A 12,179-nucleotide genomic window follows, 5' to 3' on the forward strand; every position below is an offset into this window, starting at 1 on the left:
GGTGAAACGAAATGAAACAACGCGTTTTATTGTGCGAAAATACGATCGCACGAATTCGACGGTTCGAGCAAACATTCCGCGCGCAAATGATAACTAGAGCGTATTGGAAGAACGATGTAAGATTGTATACATGTTTATTCGACGCTATACACGGTATGAAGAATACATACATTGTATATAATTCGCGTATTTGTATTTACAAATCACTTTCACTTATTTAATTTTATGCAATAATATCTTTATACACTAAGAAAGAGACACAAGTCTATGTAAGTTCGATGTTGAATTTCGAAATTGAGATCACTACTTTTAGAACGTCAATAGCGTCGATTTGTCAATCATCCACGTGAGTTGCATTTATTTAACACGGATGTTTATATGGCGACGGATAGATCTTGCGACATTATTCTCTTTTTTATCATTCGAATAAATTGCACCTCGACATTCACAGTTTGTGTCGAGGCTGCGCCTGCATTATTCTGTTCTCAAAAGCAGCGTGTCGGAATTTCCATATAAATATGGCCTCGCGATTGCTGTCGCGCCTCGGCGGTCACAGTTCAACGATCTTGCACAAATGAACGCATAAATTAAACTCCTCATCCTGATGCACACGACTTACTCACGCAAACAGCGGTATAGATCGTTGATAATATTTGCTCTAAAATTTTATATGTGGCTAAATAAAACTGCAATGTTACATCGGAAAATTAAATAAATGTTATACACTTAATTACTTATAAATGTATGATTACTTAAATCTTCAAACGACAGTTTTGGTCCCATACGGAGTGTAATGTGCAAAATTGAAATTAATTTCTCTGTTTATTTCTGACTTCTTTAAACCATTCCACATATAAATGTAAGGAAAGCAGTTCAAATGATAAGAATGATAATACTAGCAGAGATCCAACTATAAAAACAAAATTTAAAGAAGACTCAGCAGCTTCTTACAATTTATACGAAAAAACATTGAAAAAATAGCTGTTCTTAACAAGTATCTATAATTATTTGTTTTAGTATTTATATTATTTTATTACACATACATGTACATGGGGTTTATTAAACTTTATTATCATTTTTTATGTAAATATAATTTATATAATGTGTTACGTAAAACATTCAGTTATTAAGTATTATTATAAATGATTAACTGTAATAATCATATGATTGCAAATTATTATTCTAATTTTGTTATTTACTTTACTTATAATGTTTTATATACTATTATAAAATGCCATTACAATTTCTATAATCATAATTTTGCAAATACTATATTAATACAAATAACGTATTAAACTATTATAAACATACATGTTATACACTATAATATATGATAAAAGGAAAATAAATAGAAAAACATTTAAAAGAAGAATAAGGAGTATAAATATTTATATCTTTTTGCCTCACAATTAATAATGACAACAAATATAAATTAATGGCATGAGTAATAAATAAATCATTATAAGAAAGCAAGTACATTAAAAATAAAATAGCTATGTCGTTCGTAATGAATAGAGAATCAGAAGCAAAATTTGAACAAAACGTCCAACATATTTGATACAACCGAATATGTATAATCCAATTTATATACATGATGTACTTGCACCAATAAATAAATAATGGCTTTAAATAAGTAATTAAGTATTTATTATTTATTAATGCACAAATAATAAATCATAAACTGCTACGTTTATAAATACATATAATATATACACGCATGTGAATATTTTTGTATGTAATTTATTAAACAAATATACATATTATGTTTATGTGATTTGCATATTTATTTCCATCAATTTAGGTATAAATTGCATTTGAGAACAAAATGCTCTCGAGACATATGTCTGCAAAATGTTTATTTATATTTAAATTAATTTCTTTTTTATTTGTATTTATTAGTAAATAATATAGTTATTTATAATTTAATAATTTCTTGTTAAATACATTTACTTTTCAAATAACATTTACCTTTGTTTATAATTTTACTTATTTATATTATTAATTAGAATATGCGTTACAATTTCTGTTGGAAAATATATGTATTTGTAGAACATTTTTTTTTATTTCACGTTAATTACACTTTACATTTTACGATTAAATGAAAACATTATACAAATTATTTTACGCGCGCCACGCGCGCGCGCGCGCACATAATAGTGATTAATATCTTACATCTCAATAATTTTTAAAGAGATTTTCATGTACCTATACAAAGTGTAAATAAGTCTCACATACAAATATAAATATTAAATTTAATAAATAAATATATTTTTTATTAATTATATTTAATAAAATTGAAAAATTAATTAAAATTAGCGTTTTAAAAGGATTACATTCAAAGTTTCACATATATCTTTGCGAAAAAAGGTCACAAAGCGGTCTTTAAAAAATCGTTTTAAAGCTTGAAACCTCAACTTTCGAATGTTTTAAATCTTGTGTGGTTTCTGCAACAATTTTATTTCAAACAGCGCTAATTTAAAGTAAAGTTTGGAGAATTAAAGAATAAACTTCAATTTTAATGTGAACGGAAAGAATAATTTTTTTCTATAAGTTTTTTCAATTATATCGTAGAATAATTCGCGTCCACGAACGCAACTTGCTACATATCGGATGTTTACATATCGGATACAAGAACATTTATTAAACTTTATTAGCCACATGTACAATATTTCAATAATTTTATTATACGCGGATAATAATATTTAATAGTTACAAAGTTTTAAATTATGAAGAAAGAAAAATTTGAATCACACAAAAAATGTGAAAGAATCAAAAGATATCGACTTGCTTGTACTTTTGTGGGATAACAGTAATTAAGAAAAAATTGACCAACTTATTAAATTTAAATTTACAGAGATGTGCTGATTTTCATTCTGTGTAAATTTTATGCGAAAAGTAATTGAAATAACGAAGCGCATATATTTGTAAATGATTATGCGCGTCTGCTCAAGTAGGCAACTCATTATACAGTCTTGCATATTGATGCAACACCATATGTACATGTGTGTGTGTCTATATATTGTATGTACATGTATATGAAATTAAATAATTAGTGCACTCGCGCTTGTTCTATTAAAAAGAAATAATGTCAACAATTAGATGTCTCTCTACATATATCGATCGTCTCATAAAACAATAATGTATATATTTCTTATTTATACTTGTTTAGAATACATTTTATATTTATGAAAGATTTCAGTAATATTATGTTATAATTAGAAATGTATTTGTTGTGTATTATAATATAATAGCACGACGGCATGAAATTTGCGAGAAAAGAAACCACTTATTGTTTAGTGTGTTTATCTTTGGTATTTTGCGGCTGATCGGCGTGATCCCGTGTGACAAGCTGATCTTCTCTACTCTCAGGCGCGGCGAAACGTGCGGATCGTTTGCGATTTTTCACGCGTACTGATTCGTAGATAAACAGAATATAAGGGGTATTTCCGTAAAGCACAGCTGGTGCCTGGAGCAGGGAGTAGTATATTTACACGTGTAATCGTTCTTTGATTTATGGGGGGATCGAAAGAGGAAGGAAGAGACGAGGGGGAGGAAGAGGGTTCTTTTACACCCTTATTCCGACCCTTCTGATTCGCGCACTGAATCAATCATCATAAGCTACGATTGTTCGTAACACGCGCTTGCCTTCCGTCAGTTTTACAGTCGTTCGATATTGTCGAACATTATTTCGTTTATGGATTAAAGTGTTCATTTCACAATCATACTATTTCGTGTTTTTACAAATCTGTGTACGAAATGCGGAATTTTAATTTCTCTGGTACATTAAAATAATGTTATAATTTAAAAACTATGTTTAATGTTGTTGACGTATAATAACATCATATCATATAATTTTTGTCAGAAAAATCGTAAAAATATTGTTTTTGTTAAACATACAATAGAGACTGAAGTATAACTGGACAAAATTCTAGATAGGTAAATTCAACCTGTTATACGCAAATATCAACTGCTCTTAAGGCTAACTGCGTTAGACTTTTCTATTAGAGTTATTTGAACAAGTATGCATCATTGAAATTAAATAGAATGGGAAGCATTTTGATATAGATATAATCACATACATCGCCGAAAATTTCCAGAATAATGTGACGCTTAACTTTCATACATTTCGCCTCAAGTTTGAAACTATAGACGAGGTCATGGGCCATCTAACTTATACTCGAAAACGTTATAACTCAGGCAAAGCCCCTGAGGAATTGGACGGTGTCGACGTGTGTGAGAGAGAATGTGTCACGGGATGTTACACTCCCTTCCTGTTCATCTGGTCGACAGCTTTGTCCATCTACCATCATCCTTTACTTCCTCCCTCGCGCAGTCCTTGCTCTTTGAAATCTACTTTCAATCCGTGTAATAGCTTTTTGAATGTCGCGACTCAAAGCGAAGCACGAGTGTATCGGCTGGTTATTGCGGTGCGTTGATTTCTGAAAGGAAGACCGCATGAACATACGGTGGAAAATCTGTTGGAAAGCTCATTTCCCACATTATCTGTTTTTTTTATTTTTTTTATTGTGGGCAGAAACGAGGCAAACATATGCCAATAGTCGTTAGAGATCTTTTTTCCCTTTTACATTAGTCGCATATGTAATAAGTTTTACAATTTCGACTAATAGTTGCAGAATTGCAATATATTATATTATTTCGATTATTTCATAAAATTCTATGACTACGCATAAGAGTATACATTCTTTGAATTGTTATGTGAGATTAATTAATATAAAACATTAATTATATATATCATATAAATAATTAATATATCATATTAACAGAATTCTAAGATTTTTACATAATATTTTTATCATATCAAATATTGATCCTTTTTAATATAAAAAGACAGTAAATATTTACTTCCCGCAATATAAACTGTGTGATAATGTTTTACAAGATTTTTTGAAAAGAGAGAGATTACAACAATTCAATGAGATAAGAATAGACCATAAAATTATTAAATCATCACAAGAGAACTAAATCTTTTACAGTAATATATAACGGTCATCAATGATTGTTAGCATTCTCTAAAGTTTCTAAGCGTAACTTGTAGTCCAAGAAGATACTTTTTTTTTTCGAACACCAAGGAGAAAATAGCTTGTTTTAAGCTATTAAATAAAAACCCATACTACACAATAATAGAAATTTATGACGTAAGAAGAAACTTTTTCTGTTTCGCAATTTGCTTGTCACTGCAGATATAATAAACTAAAGGTAAACCACTACTAAACTAATGATAGCATCATGTGTAGAATAGATCCTTTATATACAATGAATATATCATAGTTCCTAGGTGTTGAATCGCTTGTAAAATTCTTAAGCCTAATTTCCATGAAAAATTTCTTTTTATATTTTTTTGAAAAGCAAAAGAAATAATTTATTTTGAGATAATTTATTTGACTGTTTTGAACAAAGGTCAAGTGCCATTGTAGTAATGATTTATATTATATCATATACTGCAGTAAGGAACTCACGAAAAACTTCGGTAAAGGAAACCTGTTCTCGCCAATCGAGAAGATCCTTTGTTGTCGCAGGACAACGCGACCCCATACTGCGCAAAGATCACGCGACAGATAATTGCAAAGTTAGATTCGAAGGTCCTACTTCATCCATCATATAACTTCTCATTTCTCTACGAACTGTCATCTTTTTCGAGATTTCTTTTCAGAAAATAAATAATGAAAAATGATTAGGTAATAATATCGTGGAGATTTAAAAAAACATAAATGAATTATCTCTTATTATTAAAAGTATTAAAACAATTAAGTTTTATGTGTATAATTTATATAATTATATACCTTGCAGTATTTTGATCAACATAAAAATTATTTAGATTGAAAAATATGTTATGGTAAAAAACTATCTCTCCTTCTTTATAGCTTTCTTTTTCTTCATTAAAAAAGAAAAACAGTTTCCATCGGATTTGATATTTAAACATCGCATTTGTCTATCTGTCGAAGAAATATATAACAAACAAAATAATGAATCATTGCACTACTGAAACTACTAAACACATGAGCATCTAAAGAGACACAGCTGCCTCATCCGGAAAAGTACTCTTTTGTAAGGATTGGTTTTGTCCAGATTCATTACGACAAAGTTGGACGATCTCCGGAATTGGAGAAATCCTTTTTAACTGTTGAACGACCCATGTCAAATGTATCTCAAAGTTGAAGTTAAGTAACGACTGTACGATCGAGTAATCAAAATAACTTGCAATTTACAATGTAGGCAAATTAAAAAAAATCGAAATCCCAGTAATATTGTAATTCCCAGTAAAAGACACTTTAATTATATTAACGCACTAACTGAGAACAATCCCAACCGACTGATAAATTTCATATATTATAGTGTGGCTTTCCGCTGGGATATATCATGAACTTTGCTTTTCAGGCAAATGGATTGTGCACGTGCTACCTGTCTAGATTACACTTAGACATTTCAAGCATATTACGACATATATGTAACTTGAATAATAGAGGAACATTGAGCGTGGTTGCTATGTTCATTGGAGAATTATAACGACTGATATTAACTTGATAGGGAGAATCAAAAGTGTAGAACATGCTATCTAATGTGTTCGCTATGTTGGCTTCCAACATGGTATGGCGTTAGTTATGTACTCGTCATGTTACAAGTGTAATTTACGTTGATTTGTATCCGTCTATAATCTCACATGTTATATATGATATACAAGGTGAGCTGAAATACGAGAAGAGGATGTCTACAGTTTAAATTAAATCAAAATAATATAAGTTTCTTTTAAAATAAAACTTCGTTTTTCGACAAAAAGGACTTTAAAAGTTAATCAAGTATACTTGCACTGATATTAAACACAATGGTTTTTACTACAGATTGTATAATTTGTTTATTATCAGGACTACTTTACTGATTGATTCTTGAAATAGACAAGTGAATTTTTGTAATGTAAAGAATATTTTACTTCTTATATACCAATTATTTGAGACATTATGTTATGTTGGCTGTTTTATTGTATACAAAGTCATATTCTGCAAATTAAATTAAAATGGATTGTTTCTAATGTATATTCTTCCTAACCTATTTTATATTAATTTTTAAGTGCACGCATATTCAATTAATCTTTAAAATTTTTTATTTTCTCTAAAACACAAGGTTTTATTTGAAAAAAATGTATTCTATTATTTTGAGTTATTTTGGACCAAAGAACTCTTTCTCGATTATATTTCAGCCTATTATAATTGTATTAATGTACATATATATTATTACGTAAAAAAATTGATATTTACTATACATTTTGCTATATATAGGATCTGGTTAAACATCTTACAGAATTTCAATTAATTAAAAATTTATCGCAAACTTATTATAACGACATTGTTTGCCATAATTAACGTTAATTACCTTGCGAACTTTATCGAACTTAGGAGATTTCTCTCTTGCTCTAATATATAATATAACCATCGCTCTTTCCCGCGTATCAGGTAATCTAGTGTTAATAACGTCAGTTGGTCTCTAAACAAGTCGATGGCAGTAGTATTATTAAAAGAGCGAGCAAGAAAGGGGGTATAGAGTCACACACAGCTAAGGGGGTTGAAGGAGACAAAGAGAGAGAGAGAGAGAGAGAGTGGACGGTTATAAACCGAGAGGCTGTTTCGGTCGAGGGAACGAGATTATCGCTGTAAAGTTCCTATCTAACGAATTTATGAAACGCTACACCGTCGAGCCCTGATTTAATAACCACAGACTCCGGCTGATCCTCTCTGTCCTCTCGCATTTCCCGTCCTCCGTTATAGTAAATTCGTGTCGTTGGTGCGCGCGTAGGTGTACGAAAGTCTCTTCTTATTCGAGAGGTTCGTTGAGGGCGAGGAAGAGTGACGATGGATCAGAAGGAAAGAACGCGAATCTTTCTAAGAATTCCGAGGAATTCCTTTTGCCCGTTTCTCTTTCGGTTGCAGACCCGGTGGGATTTATCCCAGAGATCCCGTCAACGAGATATCGGTCGTTCGGTCTTTCCGGAGCGGCTGCTCTCCCTCGGATCCCACAAACTTAATCCCGCTTAATCCCCGATTGCATCTGCATCCGAGAAACGCAAGCGCGCGGTTCTATTTTTTATTGTGTGTAACTGAATAAAATAGAAGATTTACATCTTGGTAAACGTAGTGAAAATTAGTGCTTTATCGGTTTAGTGGCATAAGGAAGGATTAACAGAAAGATGAAGCGCATACAAATCGAAAATGTATAACAGTTATCGAAAATTAATTTGTACTCCTAAGTTCGGTTTTTCATTTTTCAGTTAACTTACGGTTATATAGTTGAAAAAGTTGTATTTTTCTTTAAGTCTAAACTCCAAATTAATAAGAAAATAAAAAACCGAACCTTTTTATATACATATAATGTAGTGTATATTCGTTCCTATAAGTTCCTTATACTTCATCTATGCTGTAATCTTTTCATTTATAAAGATATATACATACATTTATTTGTTACCACTATATTCTTTAATATCTGGCATTTCGATTAAAAAATTTGTTATAATATATTCATTTTTATATGATATATTTTTCACAATTATCCAGTGTGACAAATACATTCGTGATAAAACGGTATATATAGAGTGGTATTGAAGAGTTAAATTCGACTTGCAACAGTATATGTATACACTATACATCTAACTGTGTAAGAGACACGTTGCGAGCTGCTTAATTTGTTGCAACCATTTAATTTTCCATCTAGGTAAGCTAAACTCTAACGATCTAAAATGAAAGGATACCATGCTCCATTCTTTTATTTTACGAGGGTTTGTTGATGATAGCGAAGGGTACCGGCTGCCAACAGATGTTGTCCCGTGAAAAATTTCCTCGCTCGAATGGCAATGCGGCGTAATCTCCCTTTATAGGTGGCTCAAGAGGATATCAGGCATGAAGTATTTCAACGTCCAGTGCCCGCGTCGATGCGCGAAATAGATGCATTTAAATCGCCTAATCATTTCACGTCGAGCTGCTACGTCTTTTTCTTTGGGGGCTCGCGTTTTTATTCGCGCTGCTTCCACTTGCGAGTGAAAATGTGGAAGCAATAAGCCACGTCATTGTTTTTGGCTTTTCAACGATGATGTGCGAGTACTCCCACGATTTTTCCACGTTCCCGACGTATATGTAGTTACCGCGAACAAATCTTCTGATCTTGCTGTTCGTCACCTTCGAAGCCTCCTCAACGGTTGCGAAGCAATTTTGGAGTATTACCGGTAACAACGTCGTTCTCGAAAACAAAGTATACTGTTGCGTGCATTTGGCAAGCATCAGACTTGTGATGCTTTAGATGTTGAAAAATGACGGAAATGTAAATTTTAGATCATGGCAAGGGATGTATTTCTGTTGCATATAGTTACGGATTTACCTCAGATTTAATTTTATAATATATTCATTAATACATAAAAATATTATACAAAAATTAATAAATACATATTATAATATTTATAAATATAATATATTATAATATTTTATTAATTTTATCTCAGATTTAATTCTTTTGGTGCTATCATGTCCCCTGTTAGCAGGATCAGATTGCCACTGATGTGACATTTCTAATTAAAAACTGATATTATGAAATAAAATATTAACATTAATGATATATTATCATTATTTATATATTTTCTAGATTAAAATATAATAAAGCTATTTATATACATCATATACATATCACAAATAAATTAAATTATCCTGTAAACCTTTGGTTATCTAAATCGGTACGCTTTTACATTAGACACGTATACGTGTACATATACTATATCTGTACTGGTATTAATTTTTAAAGAACACGAACGCGCCAACGGTGCAATGCAACTCACTGTTACAGCTCACGGCACTGTTACGTGTTGTCTACTCGATACATTCTAGATGATCTGTAATTTACAACGTCGCAGGTGACGTTGCTAGGATAGTACGGTGGAGACGAAGATGGCGAAGGGATGTGGTCGATGTATGAGCCTTCATTCTGCAGAACCCGAAACGCGTAAATAATGCAATGAATTATGCAATACTGATTTTTTACCGTTGATGTTGAACTGATTAATTCGTAAATATTTTAAAAATCATCGATAAGCGTATGATAAGTAACTTTGTTTGCTATGAGGCAAATTTATTGGAAAACTACATGATAGTGGATCTGTGAAGTTAACACGACATTCTGTCTATATAAAAAAAATTACAACAGTTCCAGTAGCATTTTTCATAGCTCTACGGTTTTTTATAAAAATAAACAACAGTTCCACATTTATAATACTAAAAAATTAAAAATGAAAATATGTCGTGCTAACTTCGAGAATCTAGCACGACACTTTCTCCATTAAAGTACCAAAAAATGACAAATATTGATAATTGCCATTTTGGCAATTAGTACTAATCGAGTTCTACTAAAATATATAATATGAAAACAAAATTCCAACAATTACTAATAATTATAAAATTTAAATATAAGTACAACACGATATCTGAAGAAAAAGTGTCGTGCTGGACACAGAGATTAAAAAAATAGATTAAAAATATGTAGCGGCCGGAACTCTGCTTAAAAATGTGATTGCAGAGCATAGAACTCTGCCAGTACTACCTAGAACTGGCGTTAAAACTGGTATAAACAACCAGCACGACACTTTTTTTTCCAAGTGTCATGTTGTACTTAAATCTAATTATTAGTAATTGTTGGAATTTTGTTTTCATATTATATATTTTCACAGATCCCACGATATTGGCTACACATTTGATTAGAATTATCAAAACTTATATTAACATATGTAATTTAATAGATGCGTGTAATAAAATTGACTTATTACATGCTCATCAGAATCGTCAGTCAATTCTGTTTGCGCAAAAGCAATTTATCGAAATATTCTTAAATGTAGAATCATTAAATATACTCTCTTCGCCATTTATATGTATACGTTCTTGATGTATCGCTTTCTTATAGTGATTTGCGTTTGGAATTCGATTTTTTGCTAAATTAACCTGCGCTAGATTAACGATTGAAGAGCGACGGCGATGATTTATAAAAAGAACGTGTACTGCATTTTACGCGTAGGGATTTAACGTAAATCGATACTCTGATCGAACACCAGCGACGAGGAGGGTTCGGTTCATAAGTCAGCGGGGGAAAAGCTGCGGCGGAGTGGCCTGAATCTTGACGTTAATCGTTGGGGCATGTGTACACACTCCAGGTGATATTCTCTCGGTGGCCGACATTTATTGCTCTCGAGGTAATGCCTTTCCTTGGGCCGTAAACAGGCCGTAATTTACGGATCTGCTTCGACTCCGAGTTCTAGAAAAATAATTGCCGCGACACTCCTGCCATTGTATATTCACTTAAGTATAGATACATCACGTCTCACGTGGCATTTAAAATTTTTTTTTCGGATCAACAATTTTAATTGCAACTTACGGTCATTATGATATTGATAACATTGGTAATACTTTAAATTATCAACTGATTAGATCGAATTTAGAGAGAGAGAGAGAGACAGAGAGAGCATAAAACATTTCCTTCCTTTATATTAAAAAGTAAAAGCAATCAGAATATGTTTTAGCTCACTTTTTTGATAACATTCAGTCTTTTCACTTATTTAGATTTCAACATAGTTTAGCTGAAAAGGTGAAAATTCGTTTAATAAAAAACGGCCGAATCCTAGTAATTACGTATAATCTTGTCAACGATACCATTTGTCATTTCTTACAACTCCAATTTATTCAATTTTACGGCAATCGGCAGAGGAAAGAAATGACTTATGCGGATGATATAACACCAACATTTCTCTTTCGTTGCGGGAAAGCGGAAAGAGAGAAAAAGATATAAAGCATTTATAAGTTTTCGTTCCGCGAAAATTTTCGCGTTCTCCGAAAGCCCACGCTCGCACTGCTATATATCAAGACCACAGCCGTCTCGAAGATACGCGTCTTCATTGATTCCACCTTCCCAATTTCTTTTCTCGCGTTCTGTTTCCCGACAGAGAGCCTGAACCGAGAGATGTAACTCGAGTTCCCAACCACGCGCAAATGTCGTTTGTGGACGTGCTTTTGCGCGCGCGTACATCATCCCGTGGCGTAGCTAACGGGTGTACGACGTTGAGAACGACGACGACGACGACGACGACGACGACGACGACACGTCGACTGCTGCGTCTGTTTCCATGGTTACGATGGACGTGGAGC

Source organism: Cyphomyrmex costatus, unplaced genomic scaffold (assembly GCF_001594065.2).
Source record: "Cyphomyrmex costatus isolate MS0001 unplaced genomic scaffold, Ccosl1.0 scaffold281, whole genome shotgun sequence".
Taxonomy (NCBI): domain Eukaryota; kingdom Metazoa; phylum Arthropoda; class Insecta; order Hymenoptera; family Formicidae; genus Cyphomyrmex; species Cyphomyrmex costatus.